General features: G+C 43.0%; 1 protein-coding gene across 2 annotated transcripts in view; it reads left to right on the top strand.

Moving 5' to 3' along the window:
* Positions 1–19287, top strand: part of FYN (FYN proto-oncogene, Src family tyrosine kinase) — a 296399-nt gene that overhangs the window by 123383 nt on the left and 153729 nt on the right. For both annotated transcript variants that reach the window (XM_063917151.1, XM_063917149.1), the window contains exon 2: positions 11758–11822. The gene's annotated coding sequence lies outside the window, so the exon portion shown is untranslated. The remainder of the gene's footprint in view (positions 1–11757; positions 11823–19287) is intronic.

The raw sequence follows: 19287 nt of genomic DNA, 5'->3' as shown, positions 1-19287 counted from the left end.
TCTGTGTAGTAATAAGAAAGTCATATGAATAAAGTACAATAGCCAACAGTTTAGGTGCTAAAATACATTCAAAACTGAGCTGCAATTCTAAGGAATTTGGTACAAAAGCCCCAAACATGCTCAGGGTACTTTTTGTCCATAGACTTGTATTCAAATGTGCAACCATTCACCATTCACATTTCCGTTTTTTCAACAATGAAGTCATATTTTGAACACTAGCATGCATGAGCTGTCTTGTTCATGTGCACACCAGCGGAATCCTGGTGAGTTTCCTCTGATTTTGAAATGAATAAAAAAGCTGAGCCATTTATCTGTAGAGCGCTGAGTAATATGGTGGCGCTGCTTAGGTAAACAATAATAAACAGTTTTTGGACATGGCTGCAGTTTTATTTCAGACAGATAACAGTAAAAACAGTAGGCAAAAGTGTAAATGTAACAAATATAGGTGGCAAATCCATAACTGAAGATTTACCACAGGCTTTTAGTTCCCAGGTTAGGAGCCCTCAGGTTGTGAACAGAAATCTGCGTTAAGTGTACCCTTGGGAATAACTGTGAGCTTACTGCATGCATAATTTAATAGCTCAAAGCACTTAATACGGAACCTTTGTCTTAATGCACGTTTAGCTGCTGGACTTACCACAGAATATGGGGTTTACTGCGGCATATAATTGAATAGCTCTAGTCACTTACTCTGGGAGCTAAAGGCCTATGGTAAGTCCTGTGGCTGATTGGGGCCCATAGGGGCAATAGGACAGCAGTGGAAGTGACATATTTGTCTACTCTCCCGGAATATTTCCCCTTATTAGAAGTGCTGGAGAGTAGACCAGTCTCCTTGCTCTCACTTCCCTAGTGAAGTGGCTAGACCCTGTGACTTGGTGGCTTGCTGTATGGTTAATCACGTCATCATGACCCTGTGAGCTGCTGAGACTGCAAATTGCAGCATTGCACAGTGGTAACTGACATAGTTCATAATTTACGCTTAACTACGTATCCTGCACCTCCTACCTCTCTCCATCTAAGACATTAGAAAATAAGGTTCTTTTATTTTCCATCCATTGTCTTTCCTGTATCTCCACTTCTCTTTCCCCATTTTTAAATTTCTAAACTGTTTGTAAAGATTTTTTTTTAAGATTTTAAAAGAAAACGTTTAAAAACATATAGAATGGCCGACGAAGACAGACAGGCGTGTATATCAAACATTTAGTTCTCCGTTTGCTGTATACACTCTCTCTAAAATGTACTATGCTAGTTGAAAATGACGATGTTCTTTAATAGGCTGCTTCATGTCTGTTCCTCCTAAATAAAACAAGTCTCATCATATTGCATGCTTCAGTAACTGCTTGACAGGAACCTTAATGAATGATGTAGGTGTAATCAAGGAGGAGTTCTGTTAAATCTGTTTATATGAGAATAAAATGGTACAGTTCTGTACATGGATGTACAGTATATAATAATTGTAATCAGTATACACACAGGCTGTGAATAGTAATATATTATCTTTTACTTGAATAGTTATGAAATGTCTGATTAGGGATGATGGATGAAAAGAATAATTAATGAAAGCATAGACATGTGACAAAGAGACGAGAGGTTACACTAGTACAGACTTTTCAGTTCTACTGGATTTGGTTTTTATGTTGTGTCTTTGCATTGGCACTAATAAAAGGAGACGGGGACGCTGATTTCTCAGAGGTTTTTAGTGTGATAGAAATGTAGTAACTGCGTAGCCTCTTGGGTTCATGACTAGGATACTGGAATGTTAAGACCTGAAATCCCTAATACAAAGTACTCTGCTATTCCTGTCACATTGAAGGCCTTATTGCTGTGATCATCGTGCATAGCACTTCATGGCTGAATGCTCCCTTTAGTGACTGTACAGCACCAGTGGCATCATTGCAATGTCTGATCATATTAAGCTCCTGCGTCAATGAGTTTCTCAGCAAACAAAATGCTCATATATTATGTCTTTCTTTCTGCATATGAATTAGTTCAGTGACTTAAGCTGTGGCACTGATATATTAAATTCATTCATTATATGTTTTACATACATCATTTGATTGTATTAATTTTTTAAAACTATTTACCCACAACTGCACCAGTACAATCATTCCTGTAGTGTCATATAAACACTGTTACCTATCTGTGGTTGGGTGTGGATCATTAGATCGACAGTGTCTAGGTTGACAATGTTTAGGTCGACAATCACTAGGTCGACATGGTTTCTAGGTCGACAGGTCAAAAGGTCGACATGAGTTTTTCATGTTTTCTTTCTTTTTCATACTTAACGATCCATGCGGACTACGATTGGGAATAGTAACCTGTGCTGAGCGCGCGGTCGGCATCGCAAGCCCAGATAGACTGTGCAGGCAAGTCAATTTTGACTATCTCGTAGAAAAGATAGTCATAATTGACACTTAGCCAGAATCGCACATAGTCAGTATCGTAAGCACACTCATTATGTACTTGCGATGTCGACCTACCCTCTGTTGCATAGTGAGGATCGGGGTTAGCCCGAATCTCACCATGTGTATGCACCTTTAGTTTATCCAGATAAGTCTGCTGATGAAAATAATTATTATAGTAACTATTATAAGTATTATTATTTTTTATGAAGTCAAAGTATAACACAGCAAGTTTTTTGTGTCGGACTGGCATACATTATACAATTGGTGTCGTCATTTTGTATATTGGCTTGAATATCAAACAAGTTTTATTGTCACAATGCGTTAAAGCCATTGGGGGCTGGGAGGGGGGAGAATCAAGCAGCAACTTTTTTTTGCAGCAGGCTTTTACCTATTTAGTGGGGAATTGAATTATGCTTGGTAAATTGTTTGCGAAAACTGACCAGTTTTCATGATAACAGGTCAGTTATAGGGGATTTTTTTGGCCTCCAATGATGCAGGCAGGTGGAAAAAAATTTCCTAGTAGTGCCGTCTTTCAGGGCTAATTGTATAACCCCTGGTGGATCAGCTAGCCCAGTGATTTCCAAACTTTTTTGAATCACGGCGCCCTAAAATATCAGAATTTTTTTCACGGCACCCCTAGGCCAAAAATTTCTTATTGAGAAATTTAGAAAGAAATATTACAATAAGTAGATTGCGTTTATATGTCATCCTTAGGATCAGTTGTGTGGTGAGGGACAAGATGTGCTTCTGTTTGGCCACATATTTTATGACTGGCAGCCACCGGCACTGGTTTTGCCAATTATATTGACCATAAATAATTTGAATTGGTCCTGGACCACCAACCCAAAGCACCCCTGCAAGTGTCCCGAGGCACCGCAGGGAGCCAAGGCACACAGTTTGGGAACCTCTGAGTTAGCCGCTGTAATTTACCGCAGGTAATTGAATTCTCTTAACCTGGTTTTATATTTATCTTGAGAAGAAGAACTGGACAATGATCACTTCATAGGATTTTTTACACAGTGTGCCAAATTCCTAAAAATGTCCCCAGCTCTAAGCTGACAAAAGCTGAGATTGTAGAACTGAGTTTGTTTAATATACGATTTATCCCATTCACATGTAAGTAGAAATGCCTCGTGAGTGAAATGGATATTGAAACACACACATATCTATATAGTCACACATGCATCATCTGTATTTTCTGCATGCTTGGAATCGTACATCCTGTGTAAAGACATTTTCCTGCTGCCCTCTGGGGTTGGTGCATTGAATGTTCGATTCTAGAATTCCGGCACTTGCACAGTTTCCCCAGTGTACAGTAAGCTCCTCCTCGTCCAGATGTGACTGCAGCAATTCTCTTTCTTTCTGTCCCATCTGAAATGCAGCAGAGGGCTCCTTCTGCCGCAGTAGGGAGTCATCCTTTACTTCCATCAGCATAATTAACCCTTTCTGCTATAAAAGAGCATCCTCTTTTCTGTTTTTAGTAACAAATAAGATGAACATATTGTCAACATGTTCCTGCCAGTCAACTGTTTATGGAAATGTTCAAATATTTTTGTGTTTGTTTACACATTTTAAATGTCACCGATTATAATGTATTTCTATTGTATCTTGTTTATGTTTTGATCTTGAAACATTCTGCACATTAGCAGGAAATTCATAAACTCAGTGTGTATCACTCACGATGCAAGTAGAAGTGTCCCCCTTATGAACTTAGGGACTAAATCGTGATTGTTAGGAACTGCACAGCCCCAAGGAACCATTTTAAAGAACGGTGCAGGGTGCTGCCCCCGCTCTGTGCCCCAAACGCCACAGAATGTCAGTCATACTGGATGACCCAACCGGAAATGCAGATCGGATCCGCCAATAGGCGGCATCAATGTTTGGTGATCTGTTGGGGATCAATGAAATTCTTTATTCACTTCCCAACGCCTTAGTTCCCAGCCCACAGGTCTCAAAGGACACGAAGTGAACGCATTAGTACTACCTGTGGATGTTTTATAAATGATATTAGTCAGTAGTAAATACACCTGTGTTCCAGCATATTCGAGCATGGTAAACATGTACTTTTTGAGGTTCCATCAAGCCTGGAAGTTGGAAAACACGATTTCAAAATGTTGCTGAAAATAACCAACTTCTTTTCCACTTCAGTGATGTCCAATTTCTGAGTGTAACAGAAAGTTTGCCTTGGGTTGAATAGTGTGTTAACTGACTTATAGAATTGTCCCCTGGCTTAATTTAATATGCTCCAAACAAATGATTAATATTATTATTATTATTATTATTATTATTATTAGCTATTTATATGGTGCACACTTATTATGAAGCACTTTACAAAAATATTTAGTCATTCACATCAGTCTCTGCCCAGGTGGAGCTTACAATCTGTATTCCTTATCACTTATACAGAGGGTTAATTTTTTCAGAAGCCATTTAAACTACCAGTATATTTTTGAATTATGTAATGGGATTGTGGGCCTGATTCAGAGGTGCACGCAAATCCCGATTGCGACTGAGAATCCATACGCAGCAGCAGCTATTTGTACATGTCTCGGGCAGCTCTGAAGTGCAGCGGGGGTGCCGGAGCTAACCCATCCAGGTGCTGTGGCTGGGTCTCTTCAGCGGCAGCGCTGGTGACGATCGGCGGGTGCGGACGGCTGGCGGATGTCATCAGCTGCAGGCTGCGAGCAGGGATCAGCGGGTCGGCAGCAGGGTGAGCTTCGGGTCCTGGGCGTCGCCATCTTGGATTTGGTCACACGGCAGTGTTAGACCAATCCGGGGCTCTGGTGTTCCAGCTAACTCCGGTGGCCAATCACAGGTGAGCTGAGGGTATTTCTGGTGCTTGCTGGGAATGTCTAGTACAGTTAGTCAGTATACTAGTGCTCTATGCTCCCAGAATCTTGAGTGAAACTCAGTGTCCTGGTTCCAGCCCTCATCAGCGACCTTCAGTCCTGCAAGGCGTTTGCTTACCGTGTGCCTGCACTTTGTGTTTTGCTCCTGCTATTGTTCCTTGGTGCCTGACCTGCTGCCGCAGTCATTGAAGCCTGTTCATGAACACCCCGCTTCGCCCGGATCATGGTATCCTGGTCTCCTGGGTTCTGCACTCAGTAAGACCTCTGAAGTGACCGCCAGCTAAGGGGGTGCCACTCCGTTCAGCCTTTTTTTCTCTCCCAGTAATTGAATCAGCTTCTAAAAAGGACTCAATTCATGAACTCTACCCCTCCAGAACCGTTTACCCTTCATGCAAAGGAACTTCATCCAGCCAACCCACTTCCTACTTTGAGAGTCCGTTCCCCAACCCGAACCAAGTCTGGATTCACCCACTCCCAACTAGTGAGATCGTGACAGTACAGAGGCGCCCACAGACGACATATCCAATCTGCCTCCTGCTTACAAAGATGCTCCATCATATGCACACAAGTTGCACCATTGGGGATGGTATCGGGATCCTGGCACTTCGGATGCCGGCAGTCAGATACCGTCAGTGGCATAGCAACGCTCAGGATCCCGACACCTACTTGGTAAGTATAACGCAAGTATAACCCTAACCCTCCTTACCCGCAGCCTGACCCTGGCCCTCTCCCTGTAAACCTAACCCTCCCCGGTGCTGCCTAATCCATCCTCCCCGCAGCCTAAATGTAACCCTCCCTCCCCCACAGCCTAACCCACCCGGGTGGTGCCTAACCCTTCCCGCGGCCCAACCTCAAGCAGCATAACACTAATCCCCCCCCCCCCCCCCCCGCAGCCTAAACCTTATCTGCCCCTTCCCCATGGCGTACCAGTGTAGAGCGGTGGCAGTCCTTTGTTCGCTCCATGTCGGTATTCCGAGCAATGCCGGGATTCCGACTGCTGGCATCCTGATCAGTCCGCCATTGATCTACTGAGCAATCCTATGGTAACTCAGAATGTCTTTAGGAAGTAAGTCACTGCCAGCCTTTAAAACTGCATATGAAGACGCAGTCACAGGTTGAGAGATGCCCCCAAAACAGTCTTGTCACACACCACTGTTACCTCTCACAAACACTGTCTGACTGTCAATCACTCTGTCCAAATCACAGCCATCAGAAATCAAACTTGGTGCATGCACAGTGCAACTCAGACCTCTACGCAGCACAAAAATCCACAAACATTGGCACTACATCCACCCCTGAATCAGGCCCCATGTGATGAAACTGCAAAGATAGTACCCATGATACCAGTGCGGCACCATGCTCCCAAAACATCCACCGGTAGACTTCCATTAATAGAGCATTATCCACTTGAAAAACCTGGTTTGCACATCATTTTTCTCCTAATGTGGAAGAAATTCAAATTATGTCTTGCTGACTTCTGGTGATCTGCTGACTTAAACATGAAGACATGAAAATATCTGGACATTTACCTGCCCCCTGAAACTGTTATATGAATAAGAGTATTTTTTTAAGGTCTTTAAGGAAAAACTAGCTTGTAGAGATGTGTATGGCCAGCGTAATTGTTATATATTCTAATTCTCCTTCTATAACAGCAACACTGGGCCGGATTCAGAAGTGGATAGATGTAAAACATTGGGTGCAAGTATTCGATGTTCTGCATCTGTATATGCATTTGAGGCGTAATTAGTATGTATCCTCATGGCTACCATCTATGGACCCAGAACGGAATTGCACAGAGATCCATGCATTCCTGGGTGGTGATGAGATGATTTCCATTGTTGGGCGTGTCGGGGGCAGGACGGTGTCAGGGACTGGGTTGAAAGATGCAGTTCCACTGACACCGGCGACCACCCACAGGATTGCTCAGAAGTCCAATGGTGTGACCTTTTGTGCACCACAGCAGATAATAGTCGCAGCCTGTGCGAGTCTCAGTAGACAGCCCATTGGCTGTGGCATTACCATATATTTTAAGTAGTGGCTGCGGCAAAAGTCATTGGACCACTACTGTTATAGGCCAGTATTCTATTAGCAGCGATAATTTACCACTGCTAATAGGTTTGCCAAAGACTATCCAATTTGCCCCATAGACCGGCATTTATTGGAGCTTATGTTGCGGGTGCCTAGGGACCCAAAATATAATCTGTGATAAGCAGCCCTCAGATACATCCCGGATCCCATGTATTATCGCATGATCGCGGGTGCTTTTTCGGCTGTTAAAAACAGCCCATAATTGGATAGCGCGATAATGACCATTATCTGTTTAGAGTGGCTGAAAAATTATTGTACTAATTGCATCCTTTATGTTTGACAAAACATTGTCAAGATGTTGTTTTAAGTCTGCTTTCCTTTTTCCTTTATATTTAAGATACAGAGACTATTAAACAAGAACTGCACACATCATGGTTTTGTTCCTTAAGGATAAAATGTAAATTAGTTGTAACTAATCTGTCTTTATTCTCAGCAAAGTGAGCACATTTCTTATTTGCAGTAGGATTTCTGCTGGTTTGCACAATGAGTGAAGCCCATAGCCATTTTGTCAAATTGTTATAACTGGAGAAGGATGCCATTAATAAATGGGCTCATTCTGTGTATGTGGAGGTATGATGTATATATTGGATAATGAGAACCATTGCGCAGAATATATAGTTATAAGTCACTGAGTGCTTCTGTAATCATACACAGGCTGGAAACTGTATTGCTTCAATACAGATAATGATTTCTTATAATACATGCATGTTCAGTATTAATGGTGACATTATACCACTGCTGTTAAACTCTTAGCTGTTTATAGGAAACTCATGTACAATATGTATAGGTCCTGACATTTATATTCATTTCAGTTGTGTTATACAAAAAAAAAAAATTGTCAGAAAGGCAAACTTTCCATTTACATGACATTATCCCATTGATTTCTCTGTCAGAATCTGCTCATTTTACTATCAGTGGCTGAGTTGTAAGCTTTAGTTGGCCCTAATTATATGTCTGATACAAGAAATACACAGAAAAAAAGTTATTTTGTAAGTGATGTTAAGTATGCCTATTATTTTTAATTGTAACATGAAATGATTTCTTGGTCCTGTATACCTCTCTCTGACATTGGTTATTTTCACATTGAACTGTACAGCAAGTCATAGAAAGTAGTAGCATATGTAACATAACAGCATACGCTGAACGTATCGCCTGATCTGGCAGCATATTGATAATGGTCTGTGCTTTGACGAGTGTGTCTATTTGTGCTATCCTTTTTCTTAAAACAAACTAATTATTTTGAAATATATTATGGTCTGCAATGTGTCACTTCAGCCTGTATCACGACTTGCATAAATAACAGTCTGTTAAAGTCATAAAATCATTCTGGAGTAGGAGGCAAGAAAGTGACTCAGATTTGTTAATCTGATTAGTTTCTTAGGTGGGTACATGATTATAAAACTGATGAGATACAGCATCAGTTCGATGATACACTAATTTCATGCAGTAATCTTGTTTCTTGTTCATTTAACGGATTATGTGTAGTATATTGGTAACTGTCACACTATTGTGGCCAGATTCAATTATCTCTGAGGTTCTAACTGAATGTCGCATAATATGTGGATGCTCAAATTTTGGTAATTGCTCGTATTTTGCTAGCATAGCCCCCATAGTACTATTATTTTATTAATAATAATAATGTTGTTGTTGTTGTTGTTAGGTTTGTTACTATATATAACAGTACAGGGGTGATTCAGTTAGGTACGGATCACTTTGCGGAAAGCGATTATGCATCACACCAACATTGTGGATATTTGTTTGCCCTCATAGAGATACTCACAAACATCAGCGATTTTGTCATGATTCTGATGTCGCGTATATGGCATTATATGCTCATTGCCGGTATAGTGCCCTCTGATTGAACTGACCTACATCTTTCACTTCCCAGAGATATTCTTGTCTCTTTAAGATTGCAGTTTGGTTATAAATGTACAATTATTTCTATGCCTGTCTTAATAAAATGGGTCATGTATTAAATGGAGTACACCAGTAGGAACTGTTTGTCTGCAAAGCTAGTAGACCAGTCAGACTTCGGAACTACACAGCTGTTTGATGTGATAATGCAGTACAGATGGAGGGTGCTGACATATTCATGTAGGAAAAACAGTGTATCTGACATCAGATGCTTAATATCTGAGAAAATAAATTGTAACCCACATAAGGGCTCATACCAACTGGCTTTCTTATTATTTTTCAAAGATTTTTTAAGCCATGTAAAATTCATGAAACAGGTCTGACACTTGCATGTGGACATGCGAATGAGATCCATGCGACTGTATCACCTGCACCTACATATTCTTCCGAGAATGCAGTGAAAAAATATGCAGGATCCGCTCTGCAAACAGACATACTATACTATACATCTAACTAAGTATAGGGCCTGTAATGTTTTCTGCAGTGTGAGGTGTATTTGGCTGGTGATCGCAGCGGGTCACCAGACAATAGCTAGTCACTATTAAGGTGGCTCATCGTTTGACTGAGGAGACTCTTCTCTTTCAAATTAGGGTGTCCCAGAATGCTGGTGTGGTGAAAACTTGCAAATCAATGACAATAATAATAAAAAAAAAGGGAAGCCAGAAGGTTTGTGAAGTTGCTTCATTCATAGTGTACTGTATTAAGTAGCCCTCAGTAGACATAAAAGGGAGGGGAGAGCATAGGCTAATAGTGTTAATGCAAGCTTGAGGTCTTCACACAAGTCTTTGTCAAAGAAAGCTTCTGAGGTAACTGGAAAACATTTGGAAGGTGTAACACAGAGGTTCCCAAATGCGGTCCTCAAGGCACCCCAACGGCCCTGGTTTTAATTGTATCCATAACTGGCAACAGGTGACTTAATTAGCACCTTAGTCAATTTGATGTAACCATCTGTGCTGAGCATTGCTATACCTAAAACCTGGACTGTTGGGGTGCCTTGAGGACCGCATTTGGGTACCTCTGGTTTAACAGAAGGGGCTTCCTGGAGGTTTGAATAGGGATGGTGCTGTACAAGTTTGTGAAGGTTGCTACCTGAGAGCATTTTAGTTAAGCCGGGTACACACTAGCCGATGTGTGTAACCGGCAATATTGGCTGCGGCGGGGTGCCGGCATCGGCAAGCGACAGAGGGTGGGGGCGGGGGCTGCAGCATGGCCCTCGTTGATGAGGTCTTCCCTCGGCTGGACTGTTCAGACGAAGGAGGGGGTCATTAACGATGCACAGGAGTATGAATTATTAACGATATTGAGTGTACACACTAGACGAGAATGGCCCTTTTCCACCTCCCAGAAAGGGCTATCATTTGCGAATGATTACCTTAGATCACACCACTAGCACTTGCTGGAGTACATTAAGCACTGCCAGAGTGTGTTACTACCAGGATCCGGTCAGGGTCACTGTGATCAGGATCCCGGCAGTCAAAATACCGGTATTTTAATCATTGGGATGCCGCTGTCTGTATTTGAACAGCCGGCATCCCAATCGCTGGGATCCCGATACCAACCCGTTACTACCATATGTGTAGCTTTTTACAACTATCCAATTCTGCTCAGTTATTTATTTGAATGGATATTTTCTTTGATTGTTTGCGAATAAGGGTCATTCTGAGACCGTGTACCCATTTTTCTGGCTGTGAGGGTGAGAGGTTTCTTGTTCCTCTCTTGGTTTCACTACTCACTTTATTAGTAAATAACTTTCTCTGTTGAATGGTTCTTATCAATTTTATTTAATTGTAGTTACATGAAAAAATAATGTACAGTATGGGCTTGAATACAAACAGCACACTAGGCCTATATTACTAATACCCCTTTCAGAACGCAATGCCGAGTCTCCCCCAGGAATTGGAAACGGGTCCTTCCTATGCCGGATTGGGTTGTCATGGGGGGGCGGGGACCGCAGCATCATCGGGGGGCAGGAGTGGAGGTGGTGCTGGGGATGACATAATCGCCGCCTCTCCCTATGCAGTGAACGGGTGCCAGATCGCATCGACCCGGCAACCGTTCACACTGACCTGGTATTTAACCCAGGAATTCATCATGGCCCCTTTCACACTGCACAGTAACCTGTGTCAATCTGGCAATGTACCGGGTCGATACCGGGTTATTTTTGCAATGTGAAAGGGGTATTAGTCATTATATAAGGATCAATTTTCCTTATGACCATCTGCAAATGTCAAGCAGTTTTCCTGCATTCAGCTGCATTTTAACAGTATGGTATGGATTCACAGCACCTAAATGGGTTCACAGTACCGTATGGAATCACAATAATGCATGGAATCACAGCACCGTATGGAAGAACACCAGGTGTATACTGTAAAAGTGTGATTGTATACCCAACGCTTCATATTACTATCCAGGTGCACCATAAATGTGTTTCTGTTATCTAAGTAAATAAAGTGTTTTGAACGATAGGTATGTTTTTAAAAATGGCATGTTTTATCTTTCAGGGTCTTTACTTCAGCGGAGCTTGAAGAAATGTGGTGAAATCCAGTTACAGTAGTAGGAAATATTGGTAAGTCACTGTTTATTATTTCACTCTTGTTTAATTTTATATTATTATGGTTATTTGTGCTGTTATCTTTTCAGAGTACTAGATATAGAAAGTCATAAGAGAGGGCAGAAAATCCCCACGAGTGGAGAGTGATAAAGTACCAGCTTCCTAACTGCCATGTTACATGCGTTTGAAAAATGGCAGTTAGGAAGCTGATTGGCTTGTACTTTATCACTCTCCACTTTATCACTTTTTAAGCCTCAATACATTTGGGCCCCTGTTTGGTACAGGAGAAAGGGGCAGAATTCTGTATCAGAGGGGCATATGTATTAAGCCTGGAGAAGTGATAAAGCAATGATAAGTGGAAGGTGATAACGCACCAGCCAATCAGCTCCTAACTGTCATTTTTCAAACTCGTAATGATTGGCTGGTGCATTATCACCTTCCACTTATCACTGCTTTATCACTTCTCCAGGCTTAATACATCTGCCCCAGAATTACATAGTGGAAGAAGCATTGTCCTCAACAGCATTAGTGATCTGAAGTCCCTGTGAAACTAATGTACTGTAACTCACATATTATTTTAGTAGCCATTATTTATATAGCAGTGCCTCACAGAGAATATTTTAGCATTTACATCAATCCCAGCACCTGTCAATCACCTGTCCCAGTAGAGATTACATTATGTATTGTATGGCTCATAGTCTCATACAGGTTAATTTCATCAGTAGCTAATTAACCTAAATTATCAGTATGTCTTTAGAGCGTGGAAGAAAACCGACACAAACACATGGAGAACATATAGGGGTGACACAATTGTTTTTGCTCGCCATTTCACACACAATCTTCCGTTTAAAGTGATGTGGGTATACTCAATTGGTTTGTCGATTGGGTGCGATTAACTGGGCGCCCAATACTTCCTCGCATGTCGCACCAAAATGCACCAGAGTTAGATGCGTAGCTAAAGCCATCTAACTGAAAATGTGTGAAAAGAAAGATGTTTCGCACATTTCTGCTCGCCACGAGCAGAAATAATGGGCGCCTGCTGCCCTCATGCCCGGTTGGCACAACAACTGTGTGGGTCTGTTGGGTACCAGGCACACAAAGAAACAAGTAAACTCCCCCATATTCCACACAGGAAATGCCCAGGTTGGAATTGAGCCTGTTACCCCAGTGCTGTGAGACCGCAATGCTGACCATTGTGCCATCTTGGTTTTCATTTTATGTGTACAAGACACAGCTGAGGTATAGATACAGGCTTGGTATATCTATTTTGGAAACAAAGGAATGGAAATTAATTTGACTTTATGTATGGTAATAATCCTTGCGGTACCACACCCGAGATGTCATTCCCTAGTCTGGGCCTTGTAAACACACTTTTGGCATAGGCAGTTTCACTTCACTGTTTGTGCCCAAGTTAGGATTTACATGTAAGATTTCTTTAAAAACATAGGGTGGTAGACAATTAGCCTGACTAATTGATCCCCTGGGCCTATCCAATTAGCCCCGAATGTCTGCAGTTATCGGGGAATTTTTTTTCACCTTCCAGAAGCAGGCAAAGAAGAAATTTGTGATAACAAGCCCAGTTTTTTCACGAAAACACACCTGGGAATTTATTTTCGGGTGAAAATACAAAGAAAAAAAAAAAACATGTTGCCCAAAAAAAGCGTGGATTAATTGGATAGGTTGAAAAAAAATTGGCGATAGTGTAAAAAAAAATATAAGGTGGAAGTTCACAGCCAAAACATTTTAGAGGCTAATTGGATAACACCTCCCTGTACCTCCTTAATGTAAGTCGGTGATCAAGGGTAAGAGGGGGTCATTCAGACCCGATCGCTGCTGTCTCAGCCCTGCAATCGCCTCTGCCTGATTGACAGGCAGAGGCGGTTGCTGGGCAGGAGGGGGCGTGCTGGCAGCATTTGGCTCCCGTTTACGGGGCATGGTCCAGGCAACGCAGGCGTGCCCGGACCGTTGGGAGGGGGGGGGGGGGCCGCGGCGGCTGTGTGACGTCACACGCAGCTGCTGCGACCCTCACAGCGACGAGTAGCTCTTGCACTGGTTGGGAGCTACTCCTACAGTACAAAAGCATCGCCGCTGTGCGATACTTTTGTACTTGTGCGGGGGGTGTCGGGCCTGACATGCGGGGCGGACTAGCCCTGTGCTGGGTGTCCCCCCGCATATCTGTGTGACTGCATCTACGATCAGGTCTGAATTAGGCCCAGAGTTGGTTTAAATGAGTTCTCCATTTATAAAAATTATTTTATCTCATTCTACTTCCCCTTTATGGATAAGAATAATGATAGCAATGTATTCTACTACTATTTCATTTCTGAGTGCAATGCTTGGGGCAGTGGAGGACACAGTAATGCCTGGTTGACAAGTGTTGTATTCCTCCATGTGACAGAATTACTGCATTCTGTCTTCCCAAGGCTCTCCCTGTAATGCATACTATATTTTTATGGTTTTCTAGTCTGTCTCCACTCCAAAACATTCAGTGAGTGACAAACTCAGACATGTAGGCTTGTAGCATGCTGCAGTACAAAGAAAGCAATGATGATTACATTGTAATGTAGGAAACAGGGTCGGCCCGAGCCTAATTTTTTTGGTAAGCGGATATAGATTATGGCTCCCTTTGGTGGAAAAAACCCTCAGATCTTTATAACTAATTTTCTCAGTATGTGGAAAAAAAATCACACATCAGCCTTCACATGAAAAAAAAAACACACATAGGCTCAACTTGAGAAAAAACAAACACATAGGACCCCACATGAAAAAAATTGACACACAGGCTTCATGTGAAAAAAACACACACATAGGCCCCCACATGAAAATAATAAAACACATAGGCTTTGTCACAACTGAGGGCTACTGTTGGTAGCGGGAAGCCTCAGCTGTAGGGGCTGACGGGTACCTGAACTTAGGAGGTGAGATGGGACTCCTAGACATGCGCAGGGACTGCAGTACCAATGCCCGAAGGCGTGACCACGACAACTGGAGGTGACTTTAAGGTTTTTATTAAATAATAAAAGTCATAGAAGGTGCAACAAAACAATAACCGTTAAAGAAAGTCTCTGAGTTCCTACTGGTTTGAGACCAGTAACTAAGAATTGGCTTAAAGTGCTTTATGATGCTAGAGATCGTAGAGAAAGCACTTGTGTGATGCTAGGGATCGTAGAGAAAGCACTTGAGTGATGTTAGGGATCGTAGAGAAAGCACTTAGCTGTAATAGCAGATTCTTGAAAATAGTGAGAGCAAAGTACCGCTGGAGAAAAGCTGCTGGGAGCCAAGGCATACACTCTGCCCACGCAGGGTGCAATAGCAAGAGAGTCAGGCTGCACCATAGAGTGTAATCTCAGGGGAGTTAGGCTGTACCGCAGAGTGTAACCACAGGAGAGTCTCTAGTGAAGCTGAAGACTGGAATCACTGGGAAGACAATTGAAGCACTGACAATTTCCTGGGTGCTGGGACAGGATATTTATACCTGCTGGAGAGCAGGCATTGGCTGACAATTACACACAGGCACCAGCAGCGCTGCAGATTGGTGGGAAGAGTGACGTGATTTCATCCAACATGGCTGCGCCCATGACAGAGTTTGAAGGGGAAAGATGATCTGAAGAACCATGTGCCAAACAGCAATGGCGGCGAAGGCCGCAGCAGCAGAAGACTCCACGCTCTCCCATACACGCACAGCAGCCACAGGGACAGCGGCCGCGGCTCACAGAGAACGCCAGACTCAGCCTCCATGCGGCAAGATCACGGGCGCGGCGGTGACGGCCGCGGCGGGACTGAGAGCGCCATACTAAAGTTAAGTGAAAACACTAAGAAGGCCGCTGAGCCAGCGCTGCGGGTAACACCAAATGAAATGTAAAACAAAACATAGTTATGACCCGGCCCTGGCACGCTGAGCCAATCTCAGGAGACACATAACTGGTAGAAAATGGCATCCAGTTACCCGGATCGTGACAGGCTTCATATGACAAAAATACACACATTGGTCACCACACGAAAAGGCCAAACACATAGGGGGATATTGTTGTGAATTGGAACAATAGGTAAATATACCTGTCCATTATATTCCTCATTAACAAATCAAAACAGTTTCAGTCTATAGCTATAAACACTGTATTTACATGTGCCACTTGATCCATATAGTTAGTGACAAGAAAATTACATGACAAACTTTCTACATACTGTACCTTTACTATACTGTGTGTGGGTGTTGGGACTGGAAGGCACAGACGGGCAGGCAGCCATTCGAGTGATGGCCACATAGGCAAGGAGGGGAGGAAGACTGGATTAGTCAGCGGGGAACGGGAGCTGACAACAGGTGAAGGTGACAGTAGGTGTTGTCAGTGTGGTGGCGGGAGATGGCACCCTTGCAGCTTGGCGCAGTATGCGGCTGCGTGCCTGCCGCAATTAGCCGGCCCAGACTGAATGACAAGGGGCACACAAATTACACAATGTGGCATATGTATTAAGCCTGGAGAAGTGATAAAGAAGTGATAAGTGGACGGTGATAACGCACTAGCCAATCATTACAGGTTTGAAAAATTATAGAAGCTGGTTGGCTGGTCCGTTATCACCTTCCACGTATCACTTCTTTATCACTTCTCCAGGTTTAATACATCTGCCACAATGACTGATAGCTCTCATGCTAAGCGAAGAATTTGATATAACAGGTTTTGTGTTCAAATCCCTTTATTGGAGTGTTAAGTAGCTAGTTTACATCAAAAAAGTACAAAACCATTGGTGTTCCAGAACCAATGTTTAAGACTAAGCAAAGATTTGACCATTGTAAAAATTATGTTTCCTTTCAATGTCCCATCCCTTTGTTTAACGTGTTACTAAGCTCCCTGATTCTGCAACGCTCTTCCCCTCAGAGCCTGGGCCATGCCAAATACACAAGGTTGGGAGAAGAGGTGCTGCTGTTACTCCCTCTTTTGCTTCATTTTGCCCAGCTACACGACACGTGTGTCCTACATATAAATTTTGATTGAACATGACCACCCCGCAGAGGAATACAGTTGTAGCAGCCTGCAGCACAGTCCTAGTGAACGCGGCTTGGCCAGACTGCACCATCTCTCTGTGGAGCGCGGCAGGGATTGCCGTGAGTGACAGATGAAAAGCCAGGCAGCTCAACCCTGCATTCTCATTGTCCTGAGGCGCCAGTGGTGCTCAAGTGGGCACAAGTGGTAGATGTAACGGCGCAATGCTCCCAGGACCCTTGCCCCGTCAGTCTGTTTTCCCCCAGTGCCCAGAGTGAACACTCGGCTACTGGTAGCGTCGCTCGTTGCTGCTCCTCAGTCTCCCCCATGGCCTTGTGTGGGGACATCAGTGCCTCGTCCTTCCCCAGCGAGCTGATTGTGCACATACTGTCTTTACTTCCGGCCCGGGTTAGAAATTGGTTAGATAATAGGAAGCAGCGAGTTGTGGTAAATAGAACTTTTTTTGAATTTGGACTGAAGTACTAAGTGGTGTGCCACAAGGGTCTGTACTTGGACCACTATTGTTCAACATTTTCATTACGATATAACAGTAGATCTAGAGAGCATGGTGTCAATTTTTGCATACGATACCAAACTGTGTAAGGTTATAAATTCAGAGGGGGATGCTGTGTCTCTTCAGAACGACTTAGTTAAACTGGAAGCATGGACAGCAAAATGGAGAATGAAGTTCAATACAGACAAATGTAAGGTAATGCACTGTGGTAGAAAGAACAGAAACACCACCTACATACTAAATGGGGTACAACTAGGGGATTCTGTACTGGAAAATAACTTAGGTGTACTTATAGATAACAAACTTAGCAGTAGTACCCAAAGTAGTACTGTAGCAAAGAAAGCAAACAGGGTATTGGCATGCATAAAACGGGAAATTGATGCAAGGGATGACTGTGTTATACTCCCATTATATAAATCACTAGTGAGGCCACATCTCGAATATTGTGCACAATTTTGGGCACCATACTAGAAAAAGGATATCCTGGAGCTAGAAAAGGTTCATAGACAGGCGACCAAACTGATTAAGAGGATGGAAAAGCTAGAATACGAAGAAAGGCTTGCTCACATTGTTCCCATTGTTCACATTGGAAAAGAGGCGATTAAAAGGGGACATGATCAACATTTACAAGTATATAAGGGGACAATACACAGAACTTGCGGAGGATCTGTTTTTGGTAAGATCAACACATAGGACACGTGGACACCCGCTTAGGTTAGAGGAGAGGAGATTACGCACAATGAGACAAAAAGGTTTCTTCACAGTAAGGACAATACGTGTTTGGAACTCCCTGTCTGAGAGAGTGGTAATGGCGGACTCTTAACACTTTTAAGACTGGGCTAGACAATTTCTTAATGGATAAGGATATACAGGGTTATGGTGGGTAGATCACGCACTATATTTAAAATAATTAAATAACGGCCATCTTCTTCATAATTTCAACGTATAAAATTAGTGCTATAAAATAATACAGTGTAGGAGACCGCCAGTAGGTTGAACTCGATTTACAAATTGTCTTTTTTCAATCTCAGAAACTATGTTACTATAAAGGAAACAATGTTTGCTTGTTTGGGGAGGAAATAATTTTAGCAGCTTGTCAGTTTCTGCTACACCCCCAAAGAAAGAATGGAAACAGTATGAGATCCCAGCGTACGGGATCCCAGCTGTGGTAATACCGATGCCGGGATCCCGCTGCAGAAAAGTCCAACAGGGGTGAGTGAGGGGTGTTCTTTCCTCCCCCCACCCTCATAAACCTAACCCTCCCTTCCCTCAGCCTAACCCTAACCACCCCCCTTTGTGCCTAATCCTAACCCCCATCCCCGCTGCCGAAACCTAACCCTCCCTCCCCGCAGCCTAATCCTAACACCCCCCCTCCAGGAAGGGGTCCCTAACCCTCCCTCCCCGCAGCCAAACCCTAGCCCCCCATCTCATGCTTAACCTAACCCCTCACCCCTGGCCCTAAACTGAAAAATGCGGGTATACCTACGGTCGGGATTCCATCTATTGGGATGCCGACGTCAATCTTCTGGGCCATTCAGAGTTCCGACGTCGGGATTCTGAATGGGGATCCCAGTGTCGGTATTTTGACTGCCGGGATCCCAACAGAGAACCAAAGCTGCATGTAAGGTAGATACTGCTGTCAGTACATTATGAAACTAATATGTTTACATTACAAGTTAAAAATCATTTGTTAATAGACGCTATTGCTATGTCTGAATCATTCATAATTCATAATTTTGATGAGAATTTTAAGCTCTTTCTATTGCAAGTCCTAGGAATGCATGCTGCCTCAGGGAGATAAGGCAAAGATCTCAAAAATACGTATATTTCCAGCAAGGATGTTATACATATTGCAATCTATAATTAAGGATTCCTCATGTATACCACGTGCATTACATTACATAACTGCAGGAAATAGAATACACTATGTATACTGTGGGGGTGACTGAGAGCTGGTTGCAAGGTCATTTGCACTGTGTAAATGTTG

Source organism: Pseudophryne corroboree, chromosome 4 (genome assembly GCF_028390025.1).
Source record: "Pseudophryne corroboree isolate aPseCor3 chromosome 4, aPseCor3.hap2, whole genome shotgun sequence".
Taxonomy (NCBI): domain Eukaryota; kingdom Metazoa; phylum Chordata; class Amphibia; order Anura; family Myobatrachidae; genus Pseudophryne; species Pseudophryne corroboree.
The sequence above is the reverse complement of the archived record's forward strand: the minus strand, read 5'-3'. Positions and strand labels throughout refer to the sequence as shown.